The sequence below is a fragment of the Monodon monoceros genome, unplaced genomic scaffold, assembly GCF_005190385.1.
Source record: "Monodon monoceros isolate NGI ecotype Baffin Bay Population unplaced genomic scaffold, NGI_Narwhal_1 Super_Scaffold_19, whole genome shotgun sequence".
Lineage (NCBI taxonomy): Eukaryota > Metazoa > Chordata > Mammalia > Artiodactyla > Monodontidae > Monodon > Monodon monoceros.
Window position 1 is genome coordinate 872,733 of NW_021703775.1, and position 10,395 is coordinate 883,127.

The following is a 10,395-nucleotide window of genomic DNA, read 5'->3' on the forward strand; positions in this document are numbered from 1 at the left end:
TGAGGGCCTCATCATCATGGCCTAATCACCCTTACCCAAAGACCATCACGTCGTGGACGAGGGCTTCAGCATGTGGATTCTGGGGGCAGAAACATTCAGTCCACGGCACTAGCTGAGTGATCTGAATTATCACAGCATCAAAGGCTCATGCACTTGGACGCGGTGGGGAAAACAGCCAGCCTGAGTCAGTGTAAAGTCCAAGTTCTAGAAACTTTAAGGAATGCTGTTTAACATGCAATAACCAGCGTTATGTCCATCAGGAAACACCAGCTGGAGTGAGGCAGGTCGCTGTGTATTCCATGGCCTTGGAGTCACCCTGTCTTATCAAGCAGGTGAGACGTTTTTCATGCATCTCAACTATGTTATCGATCTGTTTAGTCACTGTAGTCGTTCCCGGATACAACCATCACCTACTTCCTAACCATGGACTGAGAATAAGTATATTTCATCACTGTCCTGTATTTCTACCTTCTGAGTGTATTCCCTCTTCTGGGACATTTAACTTGCCCTCATGCTAGAGATTATAAATATCAAATAACAAAATAAGAATGAGATAGTGGATGACAAAACATTCTGTGGTCTCTCCAGTTAGACACATAAGGGCTTCTTGGTAGTTGGTCAGAGTATAATTCAAAATTTGACTTTGGCCTAGAAGCTCTTTTTAGTTTCAGTCTGGTTACTGAGGCTTACGTGCTTTGTGATGCCTTCTCACCGAGTGAGGACTTCCTGTACATTTTTGGAACTTGTCCAAGATGCTGCTTAGCCTTGGATTTCAGTATGCCGTTGATAAAGGCAGCTTCAACAGCTCTTAAGCGTTAGTGCTTAGGCACTAGGTCAGCTGCCGTTCATTGGGCAAATCATACTCTAACTTGGTTGTTTGAGGGCACGTTTCTAGTAGCCCATCATATGTGAATGTAATATGTGCAAAAAGTACCCATCTTCTCTTCTAGGAAACTCCACAGCCTTGTTATTTGGAAAACTTAAGCAGATATGTATGGTTTTTTGTTTTTTCTAATGCGGTACGCGGGCCTCTCACTGCTGTGGCCTCTCCTGTTGCGGAGCACAGGCTCCGGACGCGCAGGCTCAGCGGCCATGGCTCACGGGCCCAGCCGCTTCGCGGCATGTGGGATCCTCCCGGACAGGGGCACGAACCCGTGTCCCCTGCATCGGCAGGCGGACTCTCAACCACTGCGCCACCAGGGAAGCCCGATATGTATGTTTTTGATTGCGTGACAGAAGGAATCATGTTTCTAATGTTGTGACTCTGACAGGACAGGAGAGGGAAGCTATTATCGATTGAAAACTTGCTATCTGCCCATTATTGTGCTGGGCTCCTTCACAAACTACGCTTCCAGTTTTTAGGGACAAGAAAATTGAGGCTTGGAGAAATGATTAAATTACCCCAAATCATAGCACAGGTTAGAGCAGACACAGATTTCAAACCCAGGTGTTTTGAATGCAAAGTGAGAGAGCTTTCCTCTGCACAGTGGTTCTCAACCTGGCTGCATGTTGGAAATACCAGGGTGGGAGGAGCCTCTAGAAAGGTGACCAGCACCAGGCTCCACCCTCAGCAATTTTGATTTATTTGGCTTGGAGTGGGGCCTGGACACTGTCATTTTAACAAAACGCCTCCCATCCAAGTGTTTCTGCTGTGCGTCTGGTGGAGATCCACCGCCCTCTCCCACTGCTACTTCACAACGAATAGTATTATTTAACACCATAAGCGGGTGAAATTTTCAAAAGGAAATGATGTTTAGCAATTTGAAAATGGGCTGGTGGCAAACGATCAGAACGCTTCTGTACTTGTGTCCAGACCACCAGATACATAACTGGAGCCCCAGGTAACCCCAGAACTGACCTGCTGTGTCACAGGTGACAGAGAGCAAAGGTGCAGCCACTCTGGCTTTAAACCTCCGCGGAAGCAGGTCACGTGGAAGACACATGCTCAGAATCTGCATCACGAAGGGGAAATTCTGTGTTTGGTTTCTGGACAAAACTGGAGCATACACATGGATTATAAGACAGGTTCATACAGTTATTCTGAAGGTAAATGAAATAACAGGCATGAGTGGACGTTGTGAACTACAGGACACTCTACAATAATTATTAATTTCATAAATCACAAAATATTAATGAAAGTAAGTTCATTTTTCCACGACATTCACTGATTTGTCTCAATCCTGTTATTAATGTCACCTACAAATTGGCACCTGCCATCTGCCTCTACGAGGATTAAATCATGAGCCCCTGCAGCAGCTGACCTTCAACACCCCCTGCAAGGAGCTCAGGGTGGAGAGCAGGAATGAGGTCCTCTGTGCTCTGGGAAAAACTGGCAGAACAGGTCCTCAGATAGTTAAATATTTTCAGGAGACAATTTTATGAGCCCAATTCTTGTATCTCCTCCTATCTAGAAAAGCACTAAGATCCTTCATAGTGACGTCTGTTCCTTGTGACTAGCAGCAACTTTCAAGAGACAGCAGAATCCCCCCTTCACAAAATCACACATACCCTGACCTTCCCCCTGCCTCTTTGGAGCTGTCTGTCTCTCGGGCTACAGTCCTCATTTTGCCCCAAATAAAACTTAACTCACAGCTCTCATCTTGTGCGTTGTTTTCCAGTCGACATTAACTATTGTTTTTTAGGAAAGGAACGCAGTGCTTGGGGAGCAGCATGTTTGAATCTTGGAGGGGGGAAACGAGGAGGAGGGAGATCGTGGTCCGGGGGAAGCCGGGTCAGTCGGCTTTCGCTGCGTCCTCTGAACCTTCCAGCTCCAACCTAGGAGGAAGACATTGCCAATGAGCGACCTGAAAAATGCGTCGTTTACCATTAACAATTTGTTATATTTCAGACATGAAAGATAATTATTCTAATCAGCTAATGATCAAATCAACTGAGAAATGGAATATTTCCTGCCATATCAGTAAACAAAGGACGTCACAGTCATTGGAGATCGCAGCCACCTCTGATGGTGAGCTGGTGAGCCCTGAGGGAACTCAGGAAGGGAAAGAATACCTGCCACCTAGCAGCCATCACACTGCAGCCACTCCCCAAGGTGAGCCCTGGGGAAACTCAAGATGGGAAAGCCCTGAGGGAACTCAGGATGTGAAAGCACAGGACACGGCCCCAGGTGGCTGAGGTGCACATCAAAGGAATGATTTCAGTGAGCCCAGACTCTTGCATCTTCCCATACATAGAAATGCGCTACATTCCTTAATTTGAGATACCTGGTTTCCTTTAATTAACAATAATCTTTTGATGTTCTGACTACCTGCCCTTTGTTGCAAAACTTCTCTATAACCTGGGCCCCCCCCCCCCTCTTCCTGGGAGCAGTTCTCCAAGGGTTCCTTGAGATGTTGCTTCCCGGGCTTGAAGTCCTAAACATTCCCGCTGAATAAAGCATAACTCTCAACTTTTAGGTTGTGCATTTAATTTTTTAGCCAATACAACTAAGGAACCCAAGTATAACAGATTTTTGAAGCCAAAGAAAAAAGGAAAATATTAAAAGCAAAAATCTGGAAAATGAGGCAAAATTCATGCCAATTTATTTGAATTAGCTAACTTTTTATCTCAGATATGAAGGCGGTAGTCCTAGATTTAAATATCTTTTAAATGAGATATTCAGAAGCAGAAAGAAATCCCATAAACTGGCTGAAGCAGTGAGTGTGATGTATGACATCAAGGCTGAGACAAAGCAAGGTAAGGTCAAAACTGACCTGGAAGAAAGTCATCTGATTAAATGGAGTTGGTGGCACCCATCTACTTCGGCAGTAGGTCAGAACGTTTCCATCTCCCAGTGCTAATTTTTCTCCTGTCACCCCTCTCGTACTGGCATTGTAGTCCCGACAGTAAAGAAATGGCGATAAAACTATGGATTCCAGGCTGAGCATGCTGATTTCATAGTATGTTGAGAAAGGGAGCAGAAGGGAAGATTTATTTTCAAATTAGTTTTATAAAATAACGCAGGTAATCTTAGACGACCCCTAATACCTTTTCCCGCAGGAACATTCTTTGAAATTCCCTGAAATGTAACTCTGTTCGTTGCCTCCTTCAGAGAAGCTGTGCGTATGGTCTTCCCCTCATGCAACAGACTCAAACCCTTTTATCACCACAGGCAAACTCATGGGGAGTTTGCTTCTCAGATGACTGGAATACATTTGAAAAAACAAAACAAAAAAAGCTTCCCGTCCGGGCACTTGCAGGAGATGTTTGCACTTTAGAAAGTTTTACAATCAGAGTACACGCTGTGTGTTTGCTGTGTCAGCTGGTAACCTCCCTGCCACCTGGAGCTCCAGGTGGGGGATGGAGTACAAAGGAAACCAGCTGCGGCGTGAACTCCCAGAGGCAGCCGGCTTTCAGGGAGCTCCAGTCACCATGGCCGAGCTTTGCTGCAGTCCTCATCTTCCCTGATTTAGTTTGAAATGAGCAGAAAGGGGAAAGAAAAGAATCCTCATGAAAGTTTTCCAAAATCTGGGGACTGAGAATTATCCTAGCAAGCGTTATTGGGGGCGAAGGGGTCAGAAATCAAAATGAGGAGCGTGCTTTTGGGTAGCGCAAGCCGCGGTCATCTTTCGCGCAGGTCGCCGCGGGAAACAGGTTGAAAGCTTTGTTCGTGAGCAGGGAAGGGAAACAACTGCAGGGTCGTGGACATCTTTCTAAGTCGTGTTGAGCCAACGAAATTGTTTGAGGGAGAAACAGTGCTCAACTGGAAGCTGGAAGGACCAAATTTCCAAGGCATTGCAGACTAATACTTTTTGTAAAATACAATGAAAAGAACTATTAGAAAAGAACAAACAGAAAGCCATAAAATATAAGCCTACTGATCTCATGCTTGGATGTCAGGGTAGTTCAGATGCTAGAAAGGCTTCCTAATGCCTTCTCTCTGTTTTGTACTTTTCTCACCATGATAACTACAGCGCTTGGCATGGGGGGTGGTCCTTGTTTTGAGGGGCACTGGCTTAGCTTCTCCACAACTTCTTCTCTTCCTTTAGGTCTCAGTTGAGATGTCCCTGCCCCAGAAGCCTTCCTCAGTGTCCCAAGACTGGCCTGGTCCCTCTCCTGTGTGCTTCCCTGGCAGGCTGTGCTTTTCCTAAACCTCCAGGGATTATGTTTTATTTACCTTCCTATTTCCGCGGCTGTTGAAACCTGGTGCACAGCTGATGCTCAGTAAATGTCGTCTGGATGTATTTCTTTCAAGTCAGGAGAGAATTAAGGTGCGCGTTGCTCAGTGCCATTATTACTGAACTTGGCGTCGGATCATTCCTGCCATTAGCTAGATTTATTGCTCTGTTGAGAAGAATGCTTCCTTGGCAAGAAAACAGAATGAATAAACAGCAGTGTATTTAGACTCTGGGCAAGTCATATTCATAGAACTTACTCATCAAGTGGGTTTTATTCCCGAGCTTCAGAAGAAAGATTGAAGGTTTAATCTGTATCCCTTTCTCAGAAGTGGATGTATATATCTTTGGAAGCTTTTCCTATCTTTAAAATGTATTGCGTTAGAAGATTTGTCTTTGACAAATCATGATTCTTTTGACTCACAGAGTTGCTCAGAGTATAAATTGATGTGTGCAGCAGTTTCCCCCAAGGGATAAGGAAATGCCTCATGCCTCACCAAAGGAATAGATAAGATTTTCCCTTCCTTCCTTCTTTCCCTTAAGGATAAAGGGGAAATGTGAAAATATGGTTTCTATTTTATGAATGGAGGTTTTGCACTTCCTTGGGGAGAAGAAAGGCTCCCTCCCACACACACTTAACAGAACAGGTCATTGTTTGGGTAATCAAAGGAAAGAAAACACAGTTCTCTTGAAAGATGATCAAATTGTTTTTCTCCCCTTGGGGGGTGGGTCAGTTATTCCATAGCAATTCTGACCAAATCAACATTAAAGAAGCACCCATGGGCCCCGCCCAGAGCACACTGTCTCTCGGCTCTGCTCTGAGGGTGGAAGTGGCTGTCCTGTCCTCTCCGGGATGTCCTCACCAGGGACATGGACCCTCAACTGGCCCCATGAGCCTCTTGCAAAGCCACAGTCTTCCTTTGTTTGCAGAGGAGGGGACAGCACTGAGGTGTCTTCATGATGCCGAGCATCTGGGGATAAAGCAGGAGTCTCCTGTACCAGTGGGAAATTAGTCCAGTCTAACCACACGGACCTGGTGAGCTGGAGACCTGCGAGTGGAAACCCTGGGGCTGTGGACGACGTGAAGCCGGGCGTCTGCCCCCGAAGTGTGCGCCTTGCACAGCCTGGAGGCCGAACACGCAGCGTCTCCTCCCATATGCGGAGCGATTTCCGAATGCGCAGAGACCGCTGTGCTTGATAGTTTGAGCATTTTAAGAAGAATTCTGGAACACGCCTCAAAAATTTTCACATGAAGGTTTTCTTCTCAATCAACAGATGACGAAAACGCCACTGCTGCGATCACTGTGAGTCTGTGAAAAATGTGGAGATTACGAAGGGCCCCTGAGTGCCTGGGATTGGAAGCTGAGATGTGCACGGCCTGGCTTCTTCTCTGCACCTACACAGGTGCGTGCAGGGCAGGGAGGGAGGGGCAGTCAGGTCACAGCAGGATCCGGGCATCCCTGGGTCTCCCCATCGAGATGCCATCACCACACCTCCCTGATGACCATGCCAGCTGTAACACCTACCATGGAGGAGAGTCCGCATCAGAGAAAAGGAAGGGAGAGCGGCCGAGAGCGGGACGGACCTCTTCCCACCAGTGCTTGGAGTGGCCCCCAGGGAGGAGCTTCAGCCCCCACATCCATCCTGCCGGAATAAAAAGTATAAGGGGTAGAAAGAGAAGAAGAAGAGGCCTCACCACTTACGGTTTCAAGGTTAAGCCCGATTCAAAACTGACCCTCGCAGGCCACGCCCCCTTTTCCTGTGGCTGGATCCTTGCTAAGAGGTCGGGGAGGGGCTCGTGGGGCAGAGGCCTGGCCAGTCTTGTTCAGCTCTCCTATCCCAAGAGCTGAACCCTGATCCTGACATAAGGGCGGCCCAGAGTTAATATTTGTTGCAATTTTGAGTGAATGAATGTCCTCTTTCTCCTGAAGGCTGACAGAGACCTCTGACCACAGATTGATTACTTGAGTTTTGCCTAAATGGCTTTCCTTCACCCTGACTTGACGCCTTCCATTCGCAGCACAAGTAAGGTTACTCATTCATGTTAAACACAAGAAAATTACAGAGCTGCAGGTCAGCATCTCTGGAGAGATTCTAAACAATTCTAAAGATTCTAAACGCGATGGGAGTCTCTCTGCCTGCCCTGTATACATAGCAGATCCGTTGATACGGTTCCCAGGCTGCTAGCAGGCATCAAATCCGATGTCACGCACACACACTTTTCCGTACAAGGGGTGTTTGCACAACAGTACCTGAAGGCAGGAAAAAGCAAATTCACTGTGTGACATGAAAGGTCCACTTCATATTCATCATTGCGTGTGTGTGCGTGCATGTGTGTGTGCGTGTGCATGTGTGTGCGTGTGCGTGCATGCGTGTGTGTGTGCGTGCATGTGTGTGCAGGTCGTCCACCTCACGAAGGTCTTGGTGAACAGAGTCATCTTGGGCCCCAGTCATGGGTACTGTGTTCCTGCCCCATTTACAGGGGTCACTTCCCCTCCTTTCACTTATTTTTCCCTCTTTGCTTCTCATGTTCATGTTCCCTCTTTTCCTTTCATTTTAATTGCTCTTTCTCCTTTTCTCTATTCTGTTTCCCTTTCTTTTTACTTTCAGGTCTGGTCTGGAATTCCCTGTTTGCCCCCCTCTTCTGTAAACCCACACGGAGCTCGGCCATGAGGGGGAGTCTCCACTGTACTTTGGTTTGAGCCTGTTTAAGACACCCACTTCCCGTGAAGGGCCAGGGATGTCCTCCCTGACGTTATGTCGAGGTGGAGCTATTTGTTTTATCATCGGTTCTTCCCACTGGCATTAGAAACTACGCGGGGGCACTTTCTTGAGCTGTGCCTGATACGTGTAGAAACTGAAGAGTATTTGTGGAATAAATGAATAGACACCAAACGTCTGTGTAGGTAGAACAGGGTACGTTTCACAACTTGATGTAAACAGTTGTCTCCACTTGCGCCAACTGAAATGAGGACCCCAGGGGCTTTGCAAAGACGGGCTGAATCTCCTGAAAGCAAAAGCCTTACATTCCTTTCCACTCTACCCCCAGGGACTTGCTGGGATTTCTCCAAATCCACAATGTGTTGTTGTGCCAGGCCCTGACTGTTTATCTCCGTGATGAATACTTAATGCAAATGGCAAGCCATCCCGAGGGCAGCTGGCATCCATACCCACTGAGAAGGCCAGCAGTGGAGTGTGAAACACTGACGTCAGAGGACATTAACGCAAATGAGAGCAAACACTGTTCATCAAGGTCTGATGTGTGTCTCCAGGTGGGCCGACCACTGTGCCACCTGTTTACAGACACATGCTGCTAGCCAGCCGGTAAAAGCCTGTGAGATCTGTGTTTCTGCATTAGATTAGTCTCAATTAGTAAAGCTAATGTGTGCAGGAATATTGAACATTTTATTTTAATGGAAAGCGTCCTGCTGGGTGAGAAGTATGGTTTCTATCTGGAGCCCCTTTTTTTAGCACAAGCTGTTGGTTCCCTGTCTTGAAACGTTAATCACAGGTTTATTGCAATCAAAACACTGATGTCTACTTTTTTTTTTTTTGCATTTCTTACAAATCGTTAAAAACCTTGATATTCATTTCCTCAGTGATGAAGCTCCATCAGGAAGGTAATGACCTAATTTGTGAGTTTGAATTTTATCTTGTCTTCTGTTGAAGCAACAGAAGGGAAGTTGCTTCCTCATGAATGTTTTCTATGGTGTGAATAGTTTCCATACAAATAAAACAGGAAATACAACCAGGCAGCAGCGGTGATGGCCTCATACTCCCTGCTCTCTCATTCCTGTACAGTTGGCTCTGTTTTATTATTGTGCCTGCGGCCTGGTTTCCGGGGGGAGGCCCTGTGTAATGGAATGCTGGTCGAATTCCAGCTCTCCGTGATTTAGCGGGCAGCTTTGTTCTCGAGAGGACTAGACACAGGTAATGAGAAACTACATTTTATTTACCGGCTGATGTTTCTGTGTTGATTTTTACGGGGGTTTAGGTTTTCAGCCATCACTAAACTTCACAGAACTAGCGACTCATAACTTCACATCTTCCCAAGGGTCATCACAGTGAGAGGCTGATAGGCGGGATGTGACAGGTAGAAATACACGTCAAGTATATGGCCATCAAAAGAGAATATCTCAGTATTCAAGTTCAAGATAAAATTAAATTTAAAAAATCAAGATAAAATCAAATGTCATAAATCAAAGATAACCTTTTATTCTCATCCATCATATTATGAAAATAATAATGATTCCTGGTTGTGTTTATCAAAAAAAGATGTAAAAAGTGAAAAAAAGTAGTCTGATGCTGGAGCTCAGGAGGGCGTGCAAGAGAAAAGCGATGCGGTGAGCCCCTGGGCTCAGGGTTCCTGGACGTATTAGACCCCAATCCACTGCTCTTTGTCGATGGACTCACATTTCAGTTGTGGATTTGACTCCCTGACCTGTAAGCATCTCTATTCTTTGACATACTACAGGGGACGCAGTGGGCAGCAAAGGACATGTGACAGTGGGTCTCAACTGTGGTTCTCTGGTTCTTACCAAGGTCCCCAGACTCATATGTTGAGACTATAATGGCCAGTGTGGTGGTGCTGGGAGATGTGGCCTTCGAGAGGTGAGTAGGTCACGAGGGAGGAGCTCTCCTGATGGGATCAGCGCCCTTGCAAGGAGGAGAGAGCTGGTTTTCTGCCTCTCTGGTCTCTGCCATGCGAGGACACAGAGAGAAGCGGGCAGTGTGCAAGCCGGGGAGAGAGCCCTCCTCTGAAGCCCAGTCCACTAGCACCTGGGTCTTGAACTTCCAGCCTCCTGATCTGTCCTACAGCATTTGTTATGGCAGCCCTAGCTGACTATGGGGTCCCACATCCCAGAAGCACCTGGCCTGGTAGAATCTTGCGTGGCCCACAGCGGGTTCAGTTATGGGAGAGTTGGGGGTGAGTTTGCACACTTACCCGTGTGGTAAATGCTCTGTACGAGTGGAAAACACACGGTGTTATCCACCATGGACCCAGAGGTGGGAATGGCCCCTCTCACTGTCCTAGCTGTTAGCCCACTGGAAGAATGTTCGATTCCTTCCCACACCTTGGACGTGTGTGTGTGTGTAGGATCTGACCCCTAGGGAGGAACTCGTCCACCCAGGAATATGACCGTCCTTTCCTTGAGCTGGAAGCTGAGACCATCTCCTGGCCGTTTCGGCTTCTTCGGCTATTGAACCAACAGAGAGAGAAGAGGGTGTGGCTGTGATGACTGTGGGGTCGATCTCAGTTACTGAAGGAAAGTTACGTTTC